The sequence below is a fragment of the Tenrec ecaudatus genome, chromosome 1, assembly GCF_050624435.1.
Source record: "Tenrec ecaudatus isolate mTenEca1 chromosome 1, mTenEca1.hap1, whole genome shotgun sequence".
Taxonomy (NCBI): domain Eukaryota; kingdom Metazoa; phylum Chordata; class Mammalia; order Afrosoricida; family Tenrecidae; genus Tenrec; species Tenrec ecaudatus.
This window is the reverse complement of record NC_134530.1, coordinates 68,197,537-68,219,817: the sequence shown is the minus strand read 5'-3', so window position 1 is coordinate 68,219,817 and position 22,281 is coordinate 68,197,537. Positions and strand designations below refer to the sequence as shown.

The following is a 22,281-nucleotide window of genomic DNA, read 5'->3' as shown; positions in this document are numbered from 1 at the left end:
ACTGCTAATATGCATATGGATGTCCATATATATGTTCAGGGTAAAGCTGAAGAAAATCCAAACAAGTCCACAAGACCCAAACAAGGTTGAGTCTATCCCACCTAAATTTCAAGAACAGATTTGACTCATTGAACCCTAATGACAGAAGACCTGTGGAGCTCTGTGAGGACATTAAGACCATCATTCATGAAGAAAGCAGAAGATCATTAAAAAGACAGAAAAGAAAGTATCAGAGTGGACATCAGAAGAGAGTCTGAAACTTGCAATTATTAATCAAAGAAAATGGAAGAAAATGTCAAATGGAAGCTAAAGAAGACAAAACCAAATATTATAAGGAAATGTGCAAGGGCCTAGAAGTTGATAATCAGAGGTAAAGACACACTCAGCATATCGGAAACTGAAAAAACTCAAGAACAGAAAATTCAAGCCTCAAATTGCAATCTTGAAAGATTCTAGAGGCAAAATTTTGAATGATGCAGGAAGCATCAAGAGAAGATGGGAAGAAGACACAGAGTCACTGGACAAGAAAGAATTCGTCCACCATTTCAGAAGATAGCACATGAGCAAGAACCAATGGTAATGATGGAAGAAGTTCAAATTGCACTGAAAGCATCAGCCAAAACTAAGGCACCAGGAATTGACAGAATACCTATCGAAATGTTTGAGAAAGCTGAAGAAGCAATGGAAGTACTCACTCAGCTATGCCAGGAAATTTGGTCAATTAACTGGAAGAGATCCATATTTTGCCCATTCCCAAGAAAGGTGACCCAAGAGAATGCACAAACTATAGAACAATAGCACTGATCACATACAAGGAAAATTTTGCTCAAGATCATCCAACAATGGTTGCAGCAACTCATTGACAGCATACTGCCAGGAGTTCAGGCTGGATTCCAAAGAATGAATACGTGGAACAAAGGATATCATTGCTGACATCAGCAGATTGATCCTGGCTCAAAGCAGAGGACACCAGAAAGATGTTTACTTGTGTTTCATTGACTATGCAAAGGCACTCGACTGTGTGGACCATAATAACCTGTGGATGACCTTGAGAAGAATGGGAATTCGGGAACACTTCATTGTGTTCATTCAGAGCTTGTACATGGATCAAGGGGCAGTTGTGTGAATAGAACCAGGGAAGACTGCATGGCTTAAAATCAGGAAAGGTTGTGGCAGGATTGTTTCCTCTCACTATACTTCAATCTGTATGTTAACTCATCAAAGATGCTGGATTACATGAAGAAGAATGTGGCATCAGGATTGGAGGAAGACTTATTAACAAAATGTGATATGCAGATGACACAACCTTGCTTGCTGAAAGTGAGGAGGACTGGAAGCATTTGCTGATGAAGATCAAGTTTACAGCTTTCAGTATGGATTACAAGTCAATGTAAAGAAAACTCAAATCCTCACCATTGGACAAGTAGGAAACTTCATGATAAACAGAGTAAAGGTTGAAGTTGTCATGAATTTAATCTAGTGTGGACTAAAGTCAATGCCCATTGAAGTAACAGTCAAGAGATCAAGGGACGCATTGCATTTGGCAAATCGGCTACATAAGACCCCTGGAAAGTGTTGACTAGCAAGGGTTTACCTTGAGGAGTAAAGTGTGCCTGATCCAAGCCATAGTGTTTGCACTCACTTTATATGCATGTGGAAATTGGACAGGGAATAAAGAAGAATTGATGCATTTGAATTGTGATGCTGGTGTAGACTCTTGATGGTATCACAGATTTTCAAAGAACAAACAGATCTGTCTTGGAAGAAGTACAGTACAGCCAACATGCTCCTTAGAGGCAAGGATGGTGAGGCTCAGGCTCATGTATTTCGTCTGTGATCAGGGGAGAGCAGTTCCTGGAAAAGGACACTGTGCCTGGTAAAGTGGAAGAGCAGTGCAAAAGAGGAAGGCCACAGGCGGGATGGATTGACCCAGTGGCTGTAAGGACAGGCTCAGACATAAGAACCATTGTTAGGATGGGGAAAGACCACGTGGTGTTTTGTCCTGTTTGATCTAGGGTCACTGTGAGTTGGAACGGAGTCAGTGGTCCCTAACAACAACATAATCATTTGCTGTACTTAACTTTTTGAGGAGCATGCAGTGTTTCCCAGCAACATGAAGGAGAATTCTAATGGCTCCACATTTTGGCAAACACTGATCCTGCATTCTTTGCACTAAGTAATTTCTTTGGTCTTCCCCCCACTTGCACGGTCCTGGTTAGTGTTCTTTTAGTATCTTTGTCATGTTAAAAGCCCTTCTGGACTCTATATCCCCAATTACCCTCATGCCTTATACTCATTCATTAATGATCTTGAAATAATGAATCCACGATCCTTACTTAGGTCCATTCCAAAATAAGCTGATGCAGCAAAATGAGGACGTTTTGAACAATATCATTAATATTGTTAATATTAATATTAATTGTTAATATTAATATCATGCAAGTAAAATTGTGCTGAAGATAATGTTTAAGTGGTTGCAGCAGTGCATTGACAAGGAGCTACCAGAAATTCAAGCTGAATTCAGAAGAGGAAACAACAGAAGGCACATCATTGTTGACACAGGCAGATCTTGGTGGAAAGCAGAGAATATACCGGAAAGATGTCTTTGTATTATTGATATTTGACTCTTGGATCACAAACTATGGACAACTTTTAGAAGAATGGGAATTCCACTACACTTCATTGTGCTTATGCAGATCCTGTCCATCAGAGTCCCAAACTTATTTGGCCTATCATTCCCTTTTCAGAAAAAAATTAGTCAGCATTCCCCGGCAATTAAAAACATTGTATTGAAGCCCATAATACAGGATTTGCCTTTCCAGCTCCCTGGGGTGCAGTCACCTGCTTTGGGAAACTCTGCTGTACATAGGTCCATGAGGCAGTCATTGGGACAGAACCAAGGAGCACGGCATGACTTAAAACCAGGAAGGAAGTGCAACAGGATTGTATGCGTGCATCATACGTATCTCTGTTAGGGTTTTCTAGAGAGACAAAACCAGATTGCTGGTAATTATATATATACATAGATAGATAGATAGATAGCTATATAACACAAGAAATGATCAGTTAAATTATAAAGCAGTACAAATGGCTCAGTGCAACTCACTCCTGTGAGACACTGGCAGTCCCTCAAAGTCTTGAGGGCTGCCAGGTAGTCCTCTGTAGAGAGAGCTAGGCTATCCCAGCACAGGCAGCAAACAGCAAGGCAGGTCACCATCAGCCAGGTCACCAACTGCCAGTCCCCAGCTCCAGAGATGTACATTCCAATTCTCTGGTAAGGCAGGTCTTTAAGGAACCTCAAATTACAGTGACACAATCCATAGGTTAGGTGTCCCACAGGTAGTGTAGCTTGCAAATTGAGGCACAGAACAAGCAAGGCAGCCGCACACTGGTCTGATGATCAAAGAGCGAGAGACAAGAAAGGCGAGGCTCACCGAGACATTTATCTCTCTGTCCTTCAATTAATCCCACATGTATTTATCGGCCAGGTTGGCACAATAAACTATCTCAGTATTCAATCTGCATGCTGAGCAAATAATCTGAGAAAGGAAATCTGCACGCTGAGCAAATAATCTGAGAAGACCATAGGAACACCACAGCATCAGGATTGGAAGAAGGCTTATTAACCACCTGCAATAAGTCGATGTCTCAATCTTGCTTGCTGAAAGTGAGGAAGACTTGAAGCACTTGCTGCTGAAAATCAACGACTACAGCCTTCAATATGGGTGGTAAGTCAATGTAAAGAAAACCCAAATCTTCATAACTGGCCAGTAGACAAAACAGAGAAAATTAAAGTCGTCAAGGATTTCATTTTGCTTGAGTCAACAATCAATGCCCACAGAAGCAGCAGTCAATAAATTAGATGACATGTTGCATTGGGCATAACTGCTACACAACACCTCTTTCAAGTGATCAAAAAAAGGAAGTCACTTTGAGCACCAAGGTGTACCTGACGCAAGATACAGTATTTTCATTTGCCCCATATGCTTATACATGTTGGACAATGAGTAAGAAGGACCAAAGAAGAACTGATGCGATTGAATGATGCTGCTGGTGAAGAATGCTGGAAGTGCCATGGACAGCCAGGAGAACCAACAAATCAGTATTGTGAAAGGTATAGCAAGATTGCCCCTTAGGACTGGAGATGCTGATACTTCCTCTCACACACTTAGAACATGTTATCAAGAGAGACCAGTCCCTGGGGAAGGACATAATGCTTGGTATAGTAGAGGGTCAGCAAGGAAGAGGAAGACCCTGAGTGAGATGATTTGACACCGTGGCCGCTCCAATGGACTCACATTTGACAATTAAGAGCATGGCACAAGATCAGGTCCTGTGTTGTTCTTTGTGTATCGTGTTGCTATGAATCAGAACCGAACGCCAACAACAATCACTGTCTACTTCCCCACACCTCCCATTCACCCCCAGACCCTGCAGTCATGCTTCTACTTCCACTCCAATCACTTTTCTCTAGCAGTGAACTCCAGAGAAGTCTTTTCATGTCTCATAATGCTTGCTCTCTACACAAACTTTAACATTGTCCACCACTTCCTTTAATCATCTTTCTTCCCCCTTAGCGTCCAACGATGTACAGTCTCCTTGTTCTACCCCTCTAATCATTCTGTCTCTGCAGCTTTGGGGGCTTTTACACCTCTCCCTGCTGCTGCTTTTTAATCGTTTTACTGGGGGCTCTTACAGCTCTTATGACAGTTAATACATCAATTATATCAAGCACATTTGTACATATGTTGCCATCATTTTCAAAACACTTCTTTCTACTTGAGCCCTTGGTATCAGCTCCTCTTTTTGCCCTGTCCCCCTCTTCTTCCACCCTCGTGAACCCTTAGTAAATTATAAATTATTATTTTCATATCTTACACTGTCTGCTGTCTCCCTCCACCCATGTTTCTGTTGTTTATCTCCTTGGTGGGGCTGGGTTCTACATTGAGCCTTGAGATCAGTTCTCCCTTTCTTCCTCTTCCCCCCCCCCCACTTTTCCCCTCCCCTCAGGGTATCACTACTTCCAATACTGTTCCTCGGGTGTGTGTGTGTTAATCTTATCTGTATTCCATGTGTCAAGAGTTCTTATCCGTACCAGTGTATATGCTCCGATCTAGCAAAATTTGTAAGGTAGAACTGGGGTCATGATAGTGGGATAGTGGTTGGGGCGCATTAAAGAACTAGAGGAATGTTGTGTTTGTCTGTGCTATACAACACCCTGGCTGAATCATCCCTTCCTGTAACTCTATTGTGTGTGGATGTCCAATTGTCTATAGGTGGACTTTGGGTCTCCACTCTGACACCCCTCGTTGGTATCAAAATGGCTGTTTATTTTGGGTCTTTTGGATGCCTGATACCTGATCCTGTTGACACCTCATGACCACACAGGCTGGTGTGCTTCTTCCATGTGGACTTGCTGCTTCCCTGTTAGGTGGCCGCTTGTTTAACTTCAAGCATTTGAGACCCCAGACACTTTATCTTTTAATAACTGGGCACCATCAGCTTTCTTTACCACATTTGCTTATGCACCCACTTTGTCTTCAGCAGTCAGATTGGGAAGGTGAGCATCACAGAATGCCAGGTGATTAGAACAAAGTGTTCTTGCATTGAGGGAGTACTTGAGTAGAGGCCCAATGTCTATACGTTTCCTTAATACTTACATATAATATGTGTACATGGGCCTATATCCATATCATTATATATTAATACAGTTACAAATGTAAATGCCTCTATTGATGCCTCTATAAATGTCTTTTGCCTCTTGGTTCTTTCCTCTATTTCCTTTTACCTTCCTCCTGTCCCCGTCTCATGTATGACCTTCATTCGGCTCTCAGTAATTCCTCTCAGCTACATTTCCCTTACACAAACCTTACCAGGCATTCTACACCCTCCTCACCATTGATTTTAGTTTTCTTGTTCCCTTGTCCCTGAGTTTGTTGGCTCCACCTTCCCTATCCCCACACCTCTCTCCTGTCCCCCCAGAACTGTTGGTCCCGCTGTTTTTACCTTGGGATTGTTTATCTTGCCTATCTTATATAGATAGACATGAAAAAAAAGAAGAAGAGGAAGAAAGGGACTATAAATAGTTCCAGGTCTGTGTGCTGACCCTTATGTATGTTTTCCATTTGAGTCTGATCAGATGCCCAGCCCTGCCCTCTGAGTCTGAAGTCTATTTTCGGGATTCCTTTGTGACTTAGTTGCTTTGCTCCCCTTGCTGCTATGTTGCGCTCCCTTCATGTATCACCCCAGTATGTGGGGGTGGAGGAGGGGGCGCTGTTGGACTGGGCACAATTCCCGCACGGTCTTTAGTTCTGCTTCTTAAATGCTGTTATGTCTTAAGACTCTGTCCTTAACTCTCTCCTCTTGTTCTACATGCCCTCTCTGGGACCACCATCTTTATATTCATAACTTAAATAAGTTTTATTTTTAGCCCACATCTCTTCCAGACCTGCAGATCAGTGTATCAGATTGCTTATTGGGCATCTCTACGTGTTGCACAGGTACTTCAAGTTATGAGCATCTTCATCCAATCAGCCTTCTCTCCAATCCCATTCTCTCTAGTTTTCCTTGGTATGACCCAAGCTAGGAGTATGGAAGCTGTTCTAAACTATCCCAATTTGGGGCCTTGTGCCCAGCGCCCAATCCCCAATCAGAAACCAAACCCTGTCAATCCTCTCTAACCAAGATCCATCCCTCCTGCCCTTCTGTTTTAGTTCTTGGTCCCTTTTCACAAAAATTCAAACCCCTTATCTTCAGGCTTGCTCACTCCAAGAGGCTACCAGAGCTCTGTAAATTAAAAATTTGAGCACATCACTCCCTTGATGAAGATCCCTGTGATCACTCCAGCCCTCTACTACTCCAACCGGGGGAGAGGAAGATTGTGGGAGCAGCGTGCCAAGCATACTGAAATTCCCAGAATAAAAGTAATCCAGGAGTGGCCATTTTATTTGAAAGTATTTTTAAAGGATGCAAAAGCTGTATGCATGCATTAAGAGAAAACAGATCTCAGTTTCCTATTTTGAACCAGTCCCTTCAGACCAGGTCTTAGGGATATATATTCACTTTTTAAGAATCATTTTATTTGGGGTTCGTACAATGCTTATCACAATCCATCCATACATCCATGTGTCAAGCACATTTGCACATTTGCTTCCCCCATCTTTCTCAAAACATCTGCTTTCCACTTGAGCCCCTGGCATCAGCTCCTCATTTTTTCCCCTCCCTCCTCTTTATTGAAAAGGTTTGCAACACCGTTCAGATTCCTTAGAAGGGCAAAGATGAGTCTGTGTATTCCAAGACCCTGCCTCCTTCTGCCTTATTTTTTGTATTTCTCACCACTGACTGTATTCGGAAACCATACAAGCTTCTTATGGTTTCCTGAGCTCTTCCAGTTATTTCAAGTCGCCCTTCTTTTACTTTTGTTGTTCTCAGCTTGGAGCACTTTCCCCCAGGTTTGTGTCTGATGAACATTGTGTTGGACAGGGTTCTCTAGAGAGAAAAACCAGATTGCTAGTAATTATATAAAAATATATTTATAAAGATAGATCTATAACACAAGAAATGAACCATTAAATTATATACACATAGATAATACAAGAAATTAACAGTTAAATTATAAAGCAGTGAGACCCTAGCAGTCCTTTAGGTCTTGAGAGTCACCAGTCGCCAGTACCCTTCTGTAGAGAGAGCTGGGCTATATATACCCAGGCAGCAAACAGCAAGGCAGGTCCCCAACTTTCATCAACTGTCAGTCCCCAGCTCCAGAGATGAACATTCCAATCGTGTGGGCTTAAAGGGACCTCAACTTACAGCGACACATTCCACAGGCTAGGCATCCCACAGGTAGTGTACCCCTTTAAACTGAGGCACAGAACAAGCAAGGCAGCCGCACGCCAGTCCGATGATTAAAGAACGAGAGACAAGCAAGGCGAGGCTCACCTAGCCATTTATCCATCTGCCCTTCAATTAATCCTACTTGTGTTTATCGGCCAGGCTGGCACAATAAACTATTGCAATCTACCCCTTGCCAACCTGGCACCTGTACACAATTCTTTACCCAACATACTTATATACTTTCCAGATATTAATGAAATCACACTTATACTTATCATCAATCATCTATCATACATATAAATGAAAACACACGGAGTCAAATTATATCTGATATAACATACTTGAACAAAGGAAATATATGCAATAATCACATAAAAAGAAAATACATTGACAATTACAAACCTTGCTTTTGCAATTGATCATGTGGTCATAATTGATAGGTAGAACTGCCTTTTACTGCTACCCATTCTGTATTACCTTTGCCCTCAGCAAGCACTTCAGCTGGCTGTGGTTTTTGGCTTGGTGGGTGACCCAGACCTTCATTCCTGAGGGGTCTGGGTCATCATAAGTCCTGTTAGGTTTGAGTTGCTGTAACTTACCATTTACTTTAATAGCAGGGCATGGTAGCACTAAGAGTCGGCCTATGGGATCTCCTGGATTCCAGACATATTCTTCTTTATCTCCATGATGTAACACCAGTCCAATTTCTCCTTGACAATCAGGATCAATCACACCACTCAGTATAGTGACACCCTTCCTGACCTGTTGATCCAAAGGCATGAGAAGTCAAAAGTGCCCAGGGGGCATTCTCAGCTGCCAGTTCAGTGGAATCCATGCTGTGTTTCCAGGAGGGAGAGTTCCTTTCTTCGGGACCGGACCTGCAGGCCTTCGGGACCGGACCTGCAGGCCTGAGGAACACAGGGTTGCTGGGACAGGAAGCAAAATGCTGCAAGGGGATCACTAGGAGTAATAGTGAGTGGTGCCACTCCAGCTTCCACCCCTTGGTTCCTGGACCGATGAATTCTGGCTATTGGAGACACAGCACCATATATTGGCCGCTGGTTTAGAGCGTATACGGCTTCCTGGAGAACATTGCCCCAGCCCCGCAAGTTGTTGCCACCTAGTTGGCGCTGTAATTGTGTCTTTAGGAGCCCATTCCATCGTTCTATCAAGCCGGCAGCTTCAGGATGATGAGGAACATGATACGACCAGTGGATTCCAAGGGAAATGGGTCCATTGCCGCACTGTATTTGCTGTGAAGTGAGTTCCTTGATCTGAAGCAATGCTATGTGGGATGCCATGCCGGTGGATGAGGCATTCTGTAAGTACACGAATGGTAGTTTTGGCAGAAGCATCACGTGCAGGGAAGGCAAACCCATATCCAGAGTAGGTGTATATTCCAGTAAGAACAAACACTGTCCCCTCCATGATGGAAGTGGTCCTGTGTAATCAACCTGCCACCAAGTTGCTGATTGATCTCCCCGAGGAACGGTCCCCTATCTTGGACTTAATGTTGGTTTCTGTTGCTGGGAAATGGAACACTCAGCAGTGGCAGTGGCCAAGTCAGCCTTGGTGAGTGGAAGTCCATGTTGCTGTGCCCATACATAACCTCCATCCCTGCCACCATGTCCACTTTGTTCATGTGCCTATTGGGCGCTAACAGGAGTGGCAGAGGAAAGAGGAGGACCAGTCTCCACAGCGCGTGTCATCTTATCCACTTGATTATTAAAGTCCTCCTCTTCAGAGGTAATCCTTTGGTGAGAGTTCACGTGAGACACAATTACCTTTACTTTCTTGGCCCATTCAGGGAGGTCTATCCACATACCTCTTCCCCACACCTCCTTGTCACCAATTTTCCAATCATGGTCCTTCCAATTCCCTGACCATCCAGCCAAGCCATTCGCCACAGCCCATGAATCAGTATACAGTCTCATATCTCGCCATTTTTCCTTATATGCAAACTGAACGGCCAGGTGCACTGTTCAAAGTTCTGCCCATTGGGAATATTTCCCTTCACCACTGTCCTTCAGGGAGATCCCAGAAAGGGGCTGTAGTGCTGCTGCTGTCCACTTACAAGTGGCACCTGCATATCATGCAGAGCCTTCTGTAAACCAAACATGACTTTTTTGGTCTTCAGGTAAAATAGGGTAAGGAACTCCCCAGGAGGCCATAGGTGCAGACTGGGAGAAAGAAGGCAATGTGATAGGAGTTGAGACTGTGAGCATTTGGGCCACTTCTTCATGCAGCTTACTTGTTCCTTCAGGTCCTGCTTTGGCCCGATCTCATATATACCACTTCCATTTAACAATGGAGTGTTGCTGCGCACGTCCAACTTTATGATTACGTGGGTCAGACAATACCCAGCTCATGATAAGTAATTCAGGCCTCATGGTGACTTGGTGGCCCATGGTGAGGCGTTCAGTCTCCACCAAGGACCAGTAACAGGCCAACAGCTGTTTTTCAAAGGGTGAGTAGTTGTCTGCAGAGGATGGCAAGACTTTACTCCAAAATCCCAACGTGATTCACCAATAGGGGCCTGCCAAAGACTCCACACTGCATCTTTATCTACAACAGACACCTTTAGCACCATTGGATCAGCTGGATCATATGGTACCAGTGGCAAAGCAGCTTGCACGGCAGCATGAACTTATTGAAGAGCCTTTTCTTGTTCTGGGCCTCACTCAAAACTGGAGGCTTTTCGTGTCACTTGATAAATAGGTCAAAGTAGAACACCCAAGTGAGGAATATGTTGCCTCCAAAATCCGAAGAGGCCCGCTAGGTGTTGTGCCTTTTTTTTAGTCGTTGGGGGCGCTAAATGCAATGGCTTATCCTTCACTTTAGTAGGAATATCTCGACATGCTCCACACCACTGGACCCATAGAAATTTTACTGATGTGGAGGGTACCTGAATCTTTGTTGAGTTAATTTCCCAACCCCTTGTACGCAGATATTGTACCAATGAATCTAGAGTCTTTGATACATCCTCCTTAGTGGGTCCAATCAGCATAATGTCATCAATATAATGGACCAGTGTGACATTTTGTGGAATAGACAGGTGGTCAAAGTCCCTTCGGACTAAATTATGGCATAGGGCAGAAGAGTTGATGTACCCCTGGGGGAGAGTTGTGAAAGTATATTGTTGCCCCTGCCAGTTGAAGACAAACTGCTTCTGGTGGTCCTTTGAGACTGGTATTGAGAAGAAGGCATTAGCCAGATCAGTAGCTGCATACCATGTACCAGGAGAAGTATTAATTTGCTCAAGCAATGTAATCACATCTGGAATGGCAGCTGCAATTGGAGTCACCACCTGGTTAAGTTTATGATAATCCACTGTCATTCTCCAGGATCCATCTGTCTTCTTTACAGGACAAATAGGTGAGTTATACAGGGATGGGGTAGGAATCACCACCCCTGCATCTTTCAAGTCTTTGATGGTGGCACTGATCTCTGCAATCCCTCCAGGAATGCGGTACTGCTTTTGGTTTACTATTTTCCTAGGTAATGGCAATTCTAATGGTGTCCACTTGGCCTTTCCTACCATGATAGCCCTTATTCCACATTTTAGGGATCCGATATGGGGGTTCTGAAAGTTACTAAGTATGTCTATTCCAATGATGCATTCTGGAACTGGGGAAATAACCACAGGATGGGTCCAGGGCCCCACTGGACCCACAGTGAGGCGTACTTGAGCTAAAACTCCATTGATAACTTGACCTCCATAAGCCCCCACTCTGATTGGTGGGCCTTCGAAACATTTTGAGTCTCCTGGAATTAGTGTCAGTTCTGAGCTGGTGTCTAGTAATCCCCGAAAAGTTTGATTATTTCCTTTCCCCCAATGAACAGTCACTCTTGTGAAAGGCCGCAGGTCCCTTTGGGGAAGGCTAGAAGAAAGACTAACAGTATAAACCTTCAGTGATGTAGTAGGGTCCTCGTTACAAGGGACCTGGCTTCCCCTTCATTCAAGGGGTTGTGGGTCTGTAAAGTGGCTCAGGTCTGGGAATTGATTGAGCGATCGTGACTGTCTATTCTGCTGTTCACCTGATCTACCATTCTTTTGCCTGTACAGATCATGTAAATATTTAGTAGGCTTCCTATCTATTTCATTCCTAGGGACACTGTGGCTAATTAGCCAATGCCATAATTCCACACGAGACAGGTTGCTTTATTATTGAAATCTTGTTGTCTATTATAACCACGCCCACCCTGTCTCTGTTGATTCAGTGCTGACACCTGCCCTCTACCATCATGGGGATCAATCAGCCCCATTGTGGACAAATGTCGGAGTTCGCTTAGGGCAGTGCCCACTGTTAATCCTGGTGCACATAAAATAGCAATTACAGTCTTAAGAGATGCTGGGGCCCACTTCACAAACTTGTTCCTTATGGTTGTGGTAAAGGGTATGTCCTCAGGACACCCCCTTTTTGGGTCTATGGGAATATCTTGATAGATCCATTCTAACATACCAATTTCTCTAAGCTATTGGATGCCTTCCTCTACAGTGTACCTAGGTAGGTCAGGTACCTTCAAGTTGGTCTAATCTAGGCCATCTGGCAGTCCATGCTTCATTGAACCAACCAAATAAAGACTTAGATCCTTTTTTAGCTTGTCTCGCAGAGACATTGAAAGAAGAGTCTGTGCTTAGGGGTCCCATATCCAGAAACTCAGACTGGTCTAATATTACATTTCGTGCACCAGTATCCCACACCCTTAGTAACCATTCCCAGGGGTATTCTCCAGGCTTTTGCTTGTACGTATTTGAGAACTCGAGTAGGTCTTTATGTGTGTAGCGCACTTCTTCTTGGATAATCATCTCAACCTCACCTTTAGGAGGTTTCTGAGACTTAACTTTAGTGACAGGTCTAGCGGAAATAATGGGTGGTGAGGGTGTTTCCTCAGTGCTCTCAGCAATATCTTGCGAGGCATCTTCCTCAGGTAATGCTACTGATGCAGCCTCACCTGGCATATCAACTTGAATCGTTTGGCTAATCTGCTCAGGTGTTTCTAAGGGCTCAATATCCTCTTCTTCTGGATCATCAGCCCATATGTTCCCATCCCATGTTTCAGGGTCCCAACTTTTCCCAATTAATGCCCTTACTTTGGTTTCAGACACTACTCTAGATCTGCAATTCAGCTGCCGTTGTAATTCAGTTGAGACTCTGGACCTGGTTCTCAGCAATGTCCGCTCTTTTACTAGAGGAGAGAAGGCTCTCCTTTGTAGCACAGATGGAAGTTTTCTAATCTGTTAGTCTGCACCTGAGGCATGCTTTTGAGGCTCTGAGATCATCCCTCTCCTTGATCACACTTTCCATTGTAAGAAGGACCAGCCAACCAGCTTCCCTATACTTTATCACAAAACTCCTGGAAAATATCAAATATATGATTGCCTAGAGCATCTCCTTTATCCAGCACGTCATCTACTTTAGGTGCTACTTTAGGTATTATCTTTGCTATTTCACACCATGGATAAGTACGGGTAGTAGATGTATCCACGTTAAGACTAAATAGGTTGCAAAGCCAATTTAAGAAATCTATATTTATAGTTTATTTCTCTAGAAGCACTCCTGGTACCAAAATGTGGTGGACAGGGTTCTCCAGAGAGACAAACCAGATTGCTAGTAATTATACATAAATATATTTATAAAGATAGATATATAATCCAAGAAATGAACCATTAAATTATATACAGATAGATAATACAAGAAATTAACAGTTAAATTATAAAGCAGTGAGACACTAACAGTCCTTTAAGGTTTGAGAGCTGCCAGTTGCCAGTCCCCTTCTGTAGAGAGAGCTGGGCTATATATACCCAGGCAGCAAACATCAAGGCAGGTCCCCAACTGTCACCAACTGTCGGTCCCCAGCTCCAGAGATGAACATTCCAATCGTGTGGGCGTAAAGGGACCTCAACTTACAGCGACACAGTCCACAGGTTAGGCATCCCACAGGTAGTGTACCCCTTTAAACTGAGGCACAGAACAAGCAAGGCGAGGCTCACCGAGCCATTTATCCCTCTGCCCTTCAGTTAATCCTACTTGTATTTATCGGCCAGGCTGGCACAATAAACTATCTCACCTCCATAAGCCAGTCCCCTTTCAAAAGTCTGTGAAGCTTCCTAACGAGCCTGGGTGTCTGCAACTTCACTCCTGCCATGTATAGTGAATTACCTTTTCACACTCCACTTTTGTAGTTTGGATAGACTAGAGAAACAAATCCATGGACACACATATGCGTATAAGAAAGAGATTTATATACAAGAGCAATTGAACATTGAGAAAACATCCCAGCCCAGATCAAGTCCATAAGTCCGATATTAGCCCATATTTCTGATATCAATCTATAAAGTCCTCTTCAGACTCATGAAACACATGCAATGATGCCGAATTCAGAAGATCACAAGCCAGTGGGGGAAAAGTCTTTGGATCCAGTGTCATTGGAAACATCTCAGTGCTGGCAGGGGTCTTGCTGTGGCTTCTCCGGCTTCCGAGGTCTGGTTTCATCCATGCGGCTTGTCTTCTGCAATGACTCTCAGGGAGTAGCAGAGAGAGGTGTCTTCTGCCTCCAAGGAGGAAGTACGAGATTTCCCAGAATCCTCAGGGGAAGACCATGCCCACAGAAATCTCATTGGCTGTCTCCAGGTTGACAGCCTGGACTCCACCCCTACACTACACTCGTAATCCTTAAATTCACACCAGATTAGGTGACTACCACAGTTTGTAAGAAATGATTCTAGTTCCTGCTATACTTCATTTGTCCCCAAGTTCAGGCAACCTAAAGTGTTCCTTAGAGGCAAGGATGGCAAGGCTTTGTCTGACATATGTTGGATATAGTGTCAGGAGAGACCAGTCCCTGGAGAAGGACTCCATGTCTGGTAAAGTGGAGAGACTGCGAACAAGGGGAAAGCCTTCAATGAGGGGGACTGGCACAGTGGCTGCATCAGCGGCTCAGGCACAGGCACGACTGTGAGGGGTGTGCAGGTCCTGGCGGCTTGCATTCTGTGGTGCATGGGATTGCTATGGGTCAGACCCACCCAATGGCACACCTCCCAACAAGAACAACAGAGAGTCAGGATCTGAGTCCTAGTTTGTCCACTTGAGGGATGGGGTGACCCTTGTCAAAATCACGAATATGTCTGGCATACGATAGCTTATGGGACATGATGAATACTTTAAATGGGAGCTGCTATTACTACCATTATTACCACTACTATTTATTTAGTTTTTGCGAGGTAGTATATTTAGCATTTTTGTTAAAAGAGTTGATTCTAGTACCAGACTATCTGTTCAAATCCTACTTACGCCATTTCCTAGCTGTAAGCAATTTACAAGTTACTCACATTTTTTGGTCATCCCTGGGGATGACCATGACAATGGCTATTTCGTAGGGCTGATGTGAGGATTAGCTGGGCTACTTCACATACACTGCTTAGCATAATGCGTGGCAATAATAAGCCCAAACCCAACCTGATCCCACCTCCTGGCAACCTCACATATGTCAGTAGAATTGTGTGCCTTAGAGTTTACAATGACTGGTTTATGGAAAGCACATCACCAGGCTTTTCTTCCAAGGCACCTCTTTCTGGGAGGATTCAAACCACCAAATTTTCCTTAAAAAATAAAAAAGTGTGCGTGTATATAGATATATATGTATGTATATATATGTATATGTATAGTAAATTAGATGGAGGCTTACATTTCAGATTTTTTGTATTCTACAAAGTTGTTGAATTCTTTTTTTTCCTCTTTCCATTTTTTAAATAATCATTTCATTGGGGCTCTTACGACTCTTATCACAATCAACTGTATTAAGCACATTTGTACATTCATTACCCTCATCATTCTCAAAACATTTGCTCTCCATGTAAACCCCTGGAATCAGCTCATTTTCCCTCCCCACTCCCCCGTCCTTCATGAACCCTTGATAATTTATAAATTATTGTCATATCTTATACTGTCCAACATCTCCCTTCACCCACTTTTCTGTTGTCTGCCCCACAGGGAGGAGGTTATACATAGATCCTTATAATTGGTTCCCCCTCTCTACCCCACCCTCCCTCCACTCTCCCAGTATCGCCACTCACACCACTGGTCCTGAAGGGATCATCTGTCCTGGATTCCTTGTGTTTCCAGTTCTTATCTGTACCAGTGTACATCCTCTGGTCTAGCCAGATTTGTAAGGCAGAATTGGGATCATGATAGTGGGGGAGGGTAAGCATTAAAGAACTAGAGAAAAATTGTATGTTTCATTGTTGCTACACTGCACCGACTGGCTCGTCTCCCTCCCAAGACACTTCCATAAGGGGATGTCCAGTTGCCTACAGATGGGCTTTGGGTCCCCACTCCACAGTTGTTGAATTTTATCCAACCTCCCACTTTTTTTAATCACTCTTCTCCCTCATGAATGGTGTTATCTTCCCAAGTTAGCACCTGTTTATCCTCTAGGCCATTGCTTCCTCTTCTCTCCCTTCCCCTTCCACCCCTGGCAACCATCAAACTATTTCTTTTGGTACGAAAACCTCTATTTTGATTTTTTCCCTTTTTTTTAACAATGGTCTCATACAACATTTACCATTTTGTCACTAATGTCACTCAGCCACCACTTAGCTGTCAGTTTGCTGTACTGTAGTAGTTGGGTGTCATGATGCTGGAAGAGCTCCTGGGAGGCAAGGATGGGAAGTCTTACATACTTCGGACATATTGTCAGGAGAGACCGGTCCTTGAAAAAGGACGTTATGCTTGGTGAAGTGGAGGCCTTCAAGGAAATGGATTGACACAGTGGCTGCATACGTGTGCTCAGGCATAGGAATGACTGCGGGACCATGCAGGGTTTCATTCTGTTGTGCATAAGGTCGCTATGGGTTGGAGCCGGCTCTGTGGCACTTAACAACTTCATTCAGCACAACGCTCTCCAAATCCATCCATGCCAGGAGGTCTTTCATGGGTTCATCATCATTCTTTAGCGATCCACAATATCCAATTGTGTGTATGTACCAAAGCTTCTCTATCCATTCTTCCACGGATGGACATTTGTTTCCATCTTTCACGGTTGTGGATGCTGCTGTGGTGAACATGGGTGTCTACATAGATGCTCATGCTTTGCTCCTGATGTCTTTAGGGAATGCACCAAATAGACATGGCTAGGTCATATGGTATTTCTATTCCCATGTGTTTAAGGAAGCAACACACCACGTGTCACAGTAGTTGTATGTACAGTGTTACAGTCCAGCAGCGTAGAACAGTTCCAATCTTTCTACACCATCTCCAGTACTTGTTATTTGATTTTTTGTGCACTTAGCTATCCATGACGGTGTAAAGTGTTAAATCATTGTTTTGACTTGACTACTGATCACGGACATTTCTTCATGTTTGCTGGTCATCGGGATTACTTCTTTGGTGAGCTGACTGTTAAATCCTCTGCCCATTTTTAAATGGAATTGCCCATCTTTTTCTTGTTGAGGTGTTGCACTTTTCTATAGGTTTTAGAGATTAGTCCCTTGTCTGATACATCATTGTCAAAATTATTTTCTGTTTGTGAGTTCTCTTTTTACTCTCATGATGCGCACAGCTGTCTTATTGCTAGGAGACCCCGGTCATCTGTTACGTGTGTTTCCGTTGTTTTATAGCGTGCTTGTGCCTTGTATTAAGGCCCTTAAGTTTGTCCCTGTTTTTTGCATTTGTGATCGGCTGCCATCAGCGGAGGATGTCCTCAGAAACTGACTTAGCTTGGTACCCAAAGCCAAGAGAAGACAAGAGCTCTGCTCTGGATCTCTGCCTGCTCCAGATCTCTGCCTGCTCCAGATCTCCGACCTGCTCTGGATCTCTGCCTGCTCCGGAGGTCCAGCTAGTAGCCACATTCTCTTGATTTTCTGGTCTTTAGTTCCGCACTGTCCACCGTCTTACATACGTCAGCGCATGTAAGCTTAACCTCGCCTCCATAATTTCCTATTCTGATAGCAATCTGACCCTGCTTGCTATAGAGTGCCAGGTGGAAAGATTGCTCAGGCTGGGGAGGCAATGGGCAAAGGGGCACCACGGACGGCAACTGCAGTAGGTGCCCCATGACTGCCACCGCCGCCACACAACCACCCTGGGTCCTGTTGTCTTAACTATTTCGCTCCTCTTTCTTGATTGTGCAATCACTCCACTATGTGCAGTGTAATACTGCCCAAACCTCAAGCTCTTTGCCTCCAAGGTGATTCTGATTCATGAGACCCGACTGGACTGAGAGTACCACCCTTGTGGATTTATGAGACTGTAAATCTTTATGGCCGTAGACTGCCTCGTTTCTCCCGTGGAGGGACCAATGGTTTCGAAGTGTTGGTTATCCCCTGTCATTATTGATAGCTGTTCATTCATTTCTGTCATTTTGCTGTGTTTTGCGTGTGGTGATATTGCTGTTTCTTTGTCCCTTGCATTATCCGTGCCGAGTTCGTTCTGTGTGTTCTGCCAGCTCTCTCTTTGCCAGTGTCACAGTGTTTACTAGGCATTTCTATTTTAATGAGACTCCGCCCATTTCCCTTGAGGCTATTATTTTCTCCCCAAGTTAAAGGCAGTCTGTTCTTTCTTGCGAACTGCTTGACTTCTTCTCTGTTTGAATGTTTTATAGATATACTAGTCCCTCTATTACTTTTCTTTTTTAATCATTTTATTGGGGGTTCATACAATTCTTATCACAATCCATCTGTCCGTCCGTCCACCCATGGTGTCAAGCACATTTGTACATTTGTTGCCATCATCATTCTCAAAACATTTGCTTTCTACTTGAGCCCTTGGCAACCCTCTATTACTTTTTAATTGCCTTCGTTGTATAATGCTATATCTGGTTCACTATTTTTAGTACTGTAAATTTGTTTTGAGTGTTGCTCTGAGTGGGCTGATCTCTGAGTGATGGTGTCTTGCATGTTGATCTGTCTTATGTCTGCTGTGGTTCGTGATTTTTCAATCCAAAGAACTCCCCTTATTTTTGTAAGATTGTTTTTATAAATTCCTTTAATTTATCCTTATCTGGAAATATTCTTATTTCTATTTTTTAATTTAATAAATCTTTTTATTGGGGCTCATACAACTCCTATCACAATCCATACTTACATCAATTGAGTAAAGCACCCTTATACATTCGTTGCCCTCGACATTCTCAAAATTCGCCTTCCACTTGGGTTCCTGGAATCAGCTCGGTTTCCTTTTTTCCCTCCCTGCTCCCCTCTTCTCTCTCATATTTGAGGAGTAATTTTGTTGGATATAAGCAGCATGATTGGCAGTTTTCTTTCAGAGTTTTGATATGCTATTCTATTTTCTTCATGCCTGCATAATTTCTGCTGAATAATCTGAGTTTATTAAGTCTCCATTGTAGGTAACTTTTCTTTTTTCCCAGCACCTCTCGGGATTGTTTGATATTGGAAAGTTTGACTATGATATGTCATAGTGATTTTCTTTTATGATCTCTCCTGTCTTCTTGAACAGTTATGTGGGTGGCTGCCTCCTGTTGCATGATATGAGGGAAGTTTTCTTCTAATAGTTCTTGTGTTTTGTTCATTTGTTTATTCTTGTTCTGGAAAACCTACCAGGTGTAATTTATTGCTCTTGATAGTCTTATTTCAGATTTTTTGGCTCTTTTTATGGATTGTTCTCATAGATTGCTCTTGAGAAATTAATGATCGAGCTCACTAATTTGGATTTTCATTCCTTCAACTCTGCTATTTTGCTCTTTCAAAGTGTTATCTAGTTCTAGTATCTTAGTATTAGTCATCTGTATTTCTATTGCTGTTTTTGTATGGTTTCTAATATTTCGTTTAATTTTGTAATATTGCGTTTGTAGAAGTTCCTGATTATTCTCTATATTTTTTTCTGGCTTGTTTGCTTTTCCATAGGTCCTTTTCTCTATTCATTGAAAGAACCTGAAAATCATTCTTAGAAATTCCTCTTCTGGTCATTTCAATGCCTTTTATTTCTCAGGAGCCTCTCTTGGCTCTGTGCATAGGTCGCTCGTGTACTCCATTCTATCTTGCTTCTTGTTGCAAACAGAAATTGCCTGTCATTTCTGAGGCATTGCATCATTTCAATATTGATTTCTGTTTTACTGGTCAGGTACTGGAGGAGTGGGTGGTGACCTTACCCATGAGTTGTAGCTATTACAGGTGCAACGGTGGCTGGGTCATCTGGGCTCAGTTGATCCCATTAGGTGATGTGAGAAAGGAATGATAAACAAAACTCAGGCCTGCTTGGACCCCAGCCCTGCCGGTGAACTTGAGCCCCCATTCCGGAGGCACTGCCCTGGCCGCTCGCTTGGAGCTCCCTGCGGACCGCCCACATCCGGACAGACCATGCCTGGGTTCACGCTGGGGCTCCTGCTGACTGCTGCGGGCCAAAGCCACCTTGCGCAAGGAGCTGGGCGAGCGGCCGCCCAGGACAACCACGAGGCCTTCCTGAGCAAGGAGGACTCCCAGACCTTCGATCAACTCTCTCCGAAAGCAAGCCTGGGCGAGGCTGCGGAAGACTGGAATGGAATGGACAGGGATGGGGTGGCATTGCCACCAGAGGAACGGAAAACCTGGATCAAACGCATGCAGAAAAGATCTAGCTTCGACAATGTGGCCAAAGTCTGGCGGGACGACCAAGACAAAGATGGTAACATTTCCTGGGAAGAATACGAACAGGCCACCTAAGGTTACGACCTAGGCAACCCTGCTGAATTTCATGACACCTTGAAGATGCTACCTCGTGACCGGGAAGGTTCAAGGCCACAGACCTGGGGAGTGACCAGGTGGCCACTGGGGAGGAGCTCACTGCCTCCGACGTCCCGAGGAGCTTGAGCACATGGAGACCATCGTGGTCTTGGAAACCCTGGAGGAAGGACATGGGCAGGAACGGGGATGGGCCCGTGGACCAGGACGAGCATGTTGCTGATGTGTTTTCCCACGAGGACAGAGGCCCGGAGCCCAACTGGGCTCTGTCGGAGCCGGAGCAGTTTACTGAGTTCCGAGACCTGAACAAGGATGGCAAGTTAGGCAGAGATGAGATTCACCCCTGGATCCTCCCTCAAGATTACTACCATACGCAGGCTGAGGCCAGGCACTTGGTGTAGAGTGGGGTGAAAACAGGGTCGAGAAGTTAACTAAGGAGGAGCTATTGGAGAACGGGCACATGTTTGTCCTAAGCCAAGCTATGGATTTATGGTGAAGATCTCACAAAAAATCATGATCAACTCTGAAACGCTCATCAGACATAGCCTGGCAGACTGTGGGAAGCTGTCTCACAGTCTTGGATGGTTACTATAATTGTTTAATTTAAAAACAGTTGTTCCTAAAAAACAAAACAAAAATATTTGGACCTGAGATACCAGAAAATAGCCCTTGATATTTTTTTAGTAAGATGCCTCTGAAAATACATTAAAATCTTGATTAATTGCCACTCTCCATGGCGATGCATTAGTAAGACATGACTTAAACTACAATGAACTAAAACTTGAAAACACCCTGCTATTCAGAAACAGTCGGTGGGGAGAGGGGGGTCATACTGAATGACTGACATGTGTTTTAATGACTGGTTTTTACTTTTGCCATTATTCAATAGTTGGTGAGGTAAAATTCTGGTTTTCTAGGTAGGCATAATTCAAAGCAAGGCTGACTTTTCAGCTTCTTCCATTTTTGAAGTTGTACTCTGAGCTGTTACTGTAAGGGGTGGGTCCAACCTCTGTCTGTCCCCCCGTGGGCTCGCTAACATGCTCCGGATATCCACATCTTGACTTTTTTTTTAGTACTCCCTCAATCAAGAATACTTTCTTCTATTAAATTGGCATTCTATGATGCTCACCCTCCTGACACAACCACTGAAGACAAAGCGGGTGAATAAGCAAATGTGGTGAAGAAAGCTGATGGTGCCCAGCTATAAAAAAATATAGCATCTGGGGTCTTAAAGGTTTGAAAGATAAACAAGTGGCCATCTAGCTCAGAAGCAACAAAGCCCACATGGAAGAACACACCAGCTTGTGTTATCATGAGGTTCCGAAAGGATCAGTTATCAGGCATCAAAGAACAAAAAATTATATCATTGGATACACACCTCCATGATACGATCACTGAGGACAAACGGGTGCATAAGCAAATGTGAAGGAAGCTGATGGTGCTCGGCTATCAAAAGGTATAGTGTCTGGGGTCTTAAAGGCTTGAAGGTAAACAAGCGGCCATCTAGCTCAGAAGCAACAAAGCCTACATGGAAGAAGCACACCAGCCTGTGTGATCATGAGGTGTCGAAGGGATCAGGTATAAGGCATCATCAGAACAAAAAATCTTGCTGTAGTGAATGAAGGGGGAAGTGTAGAGTGGAGACCCAAAGCCCATTTGTCGGCCACTGCAGATCCCCTCACAGAAGGGTCTAGGGGAGGAGATGAGTCAGTCAAGGTGCGATGTAGCACCAATGAAGAATACAGCTTTCCTCTAGTTCCTAAATGCTTCCT

The 22,281-nt window shown here is 43.9% G+C and overlaps 1 pseudogene; it reads left to right on the top strand.

The window, feature by feature from the left end:
* The first annotated feature begins 4,041 nt into the window (after positions 1 to 4,041).
* LOC142425578 (reticulocalbin-1 pseudogene) lies at positions 4,042 to 21,036 on the top strand (annotated as a pseudogene).
* The last annotated feature ends 1,245 nt before the right edge of the window (positions 21,037 to 22,281 follow it).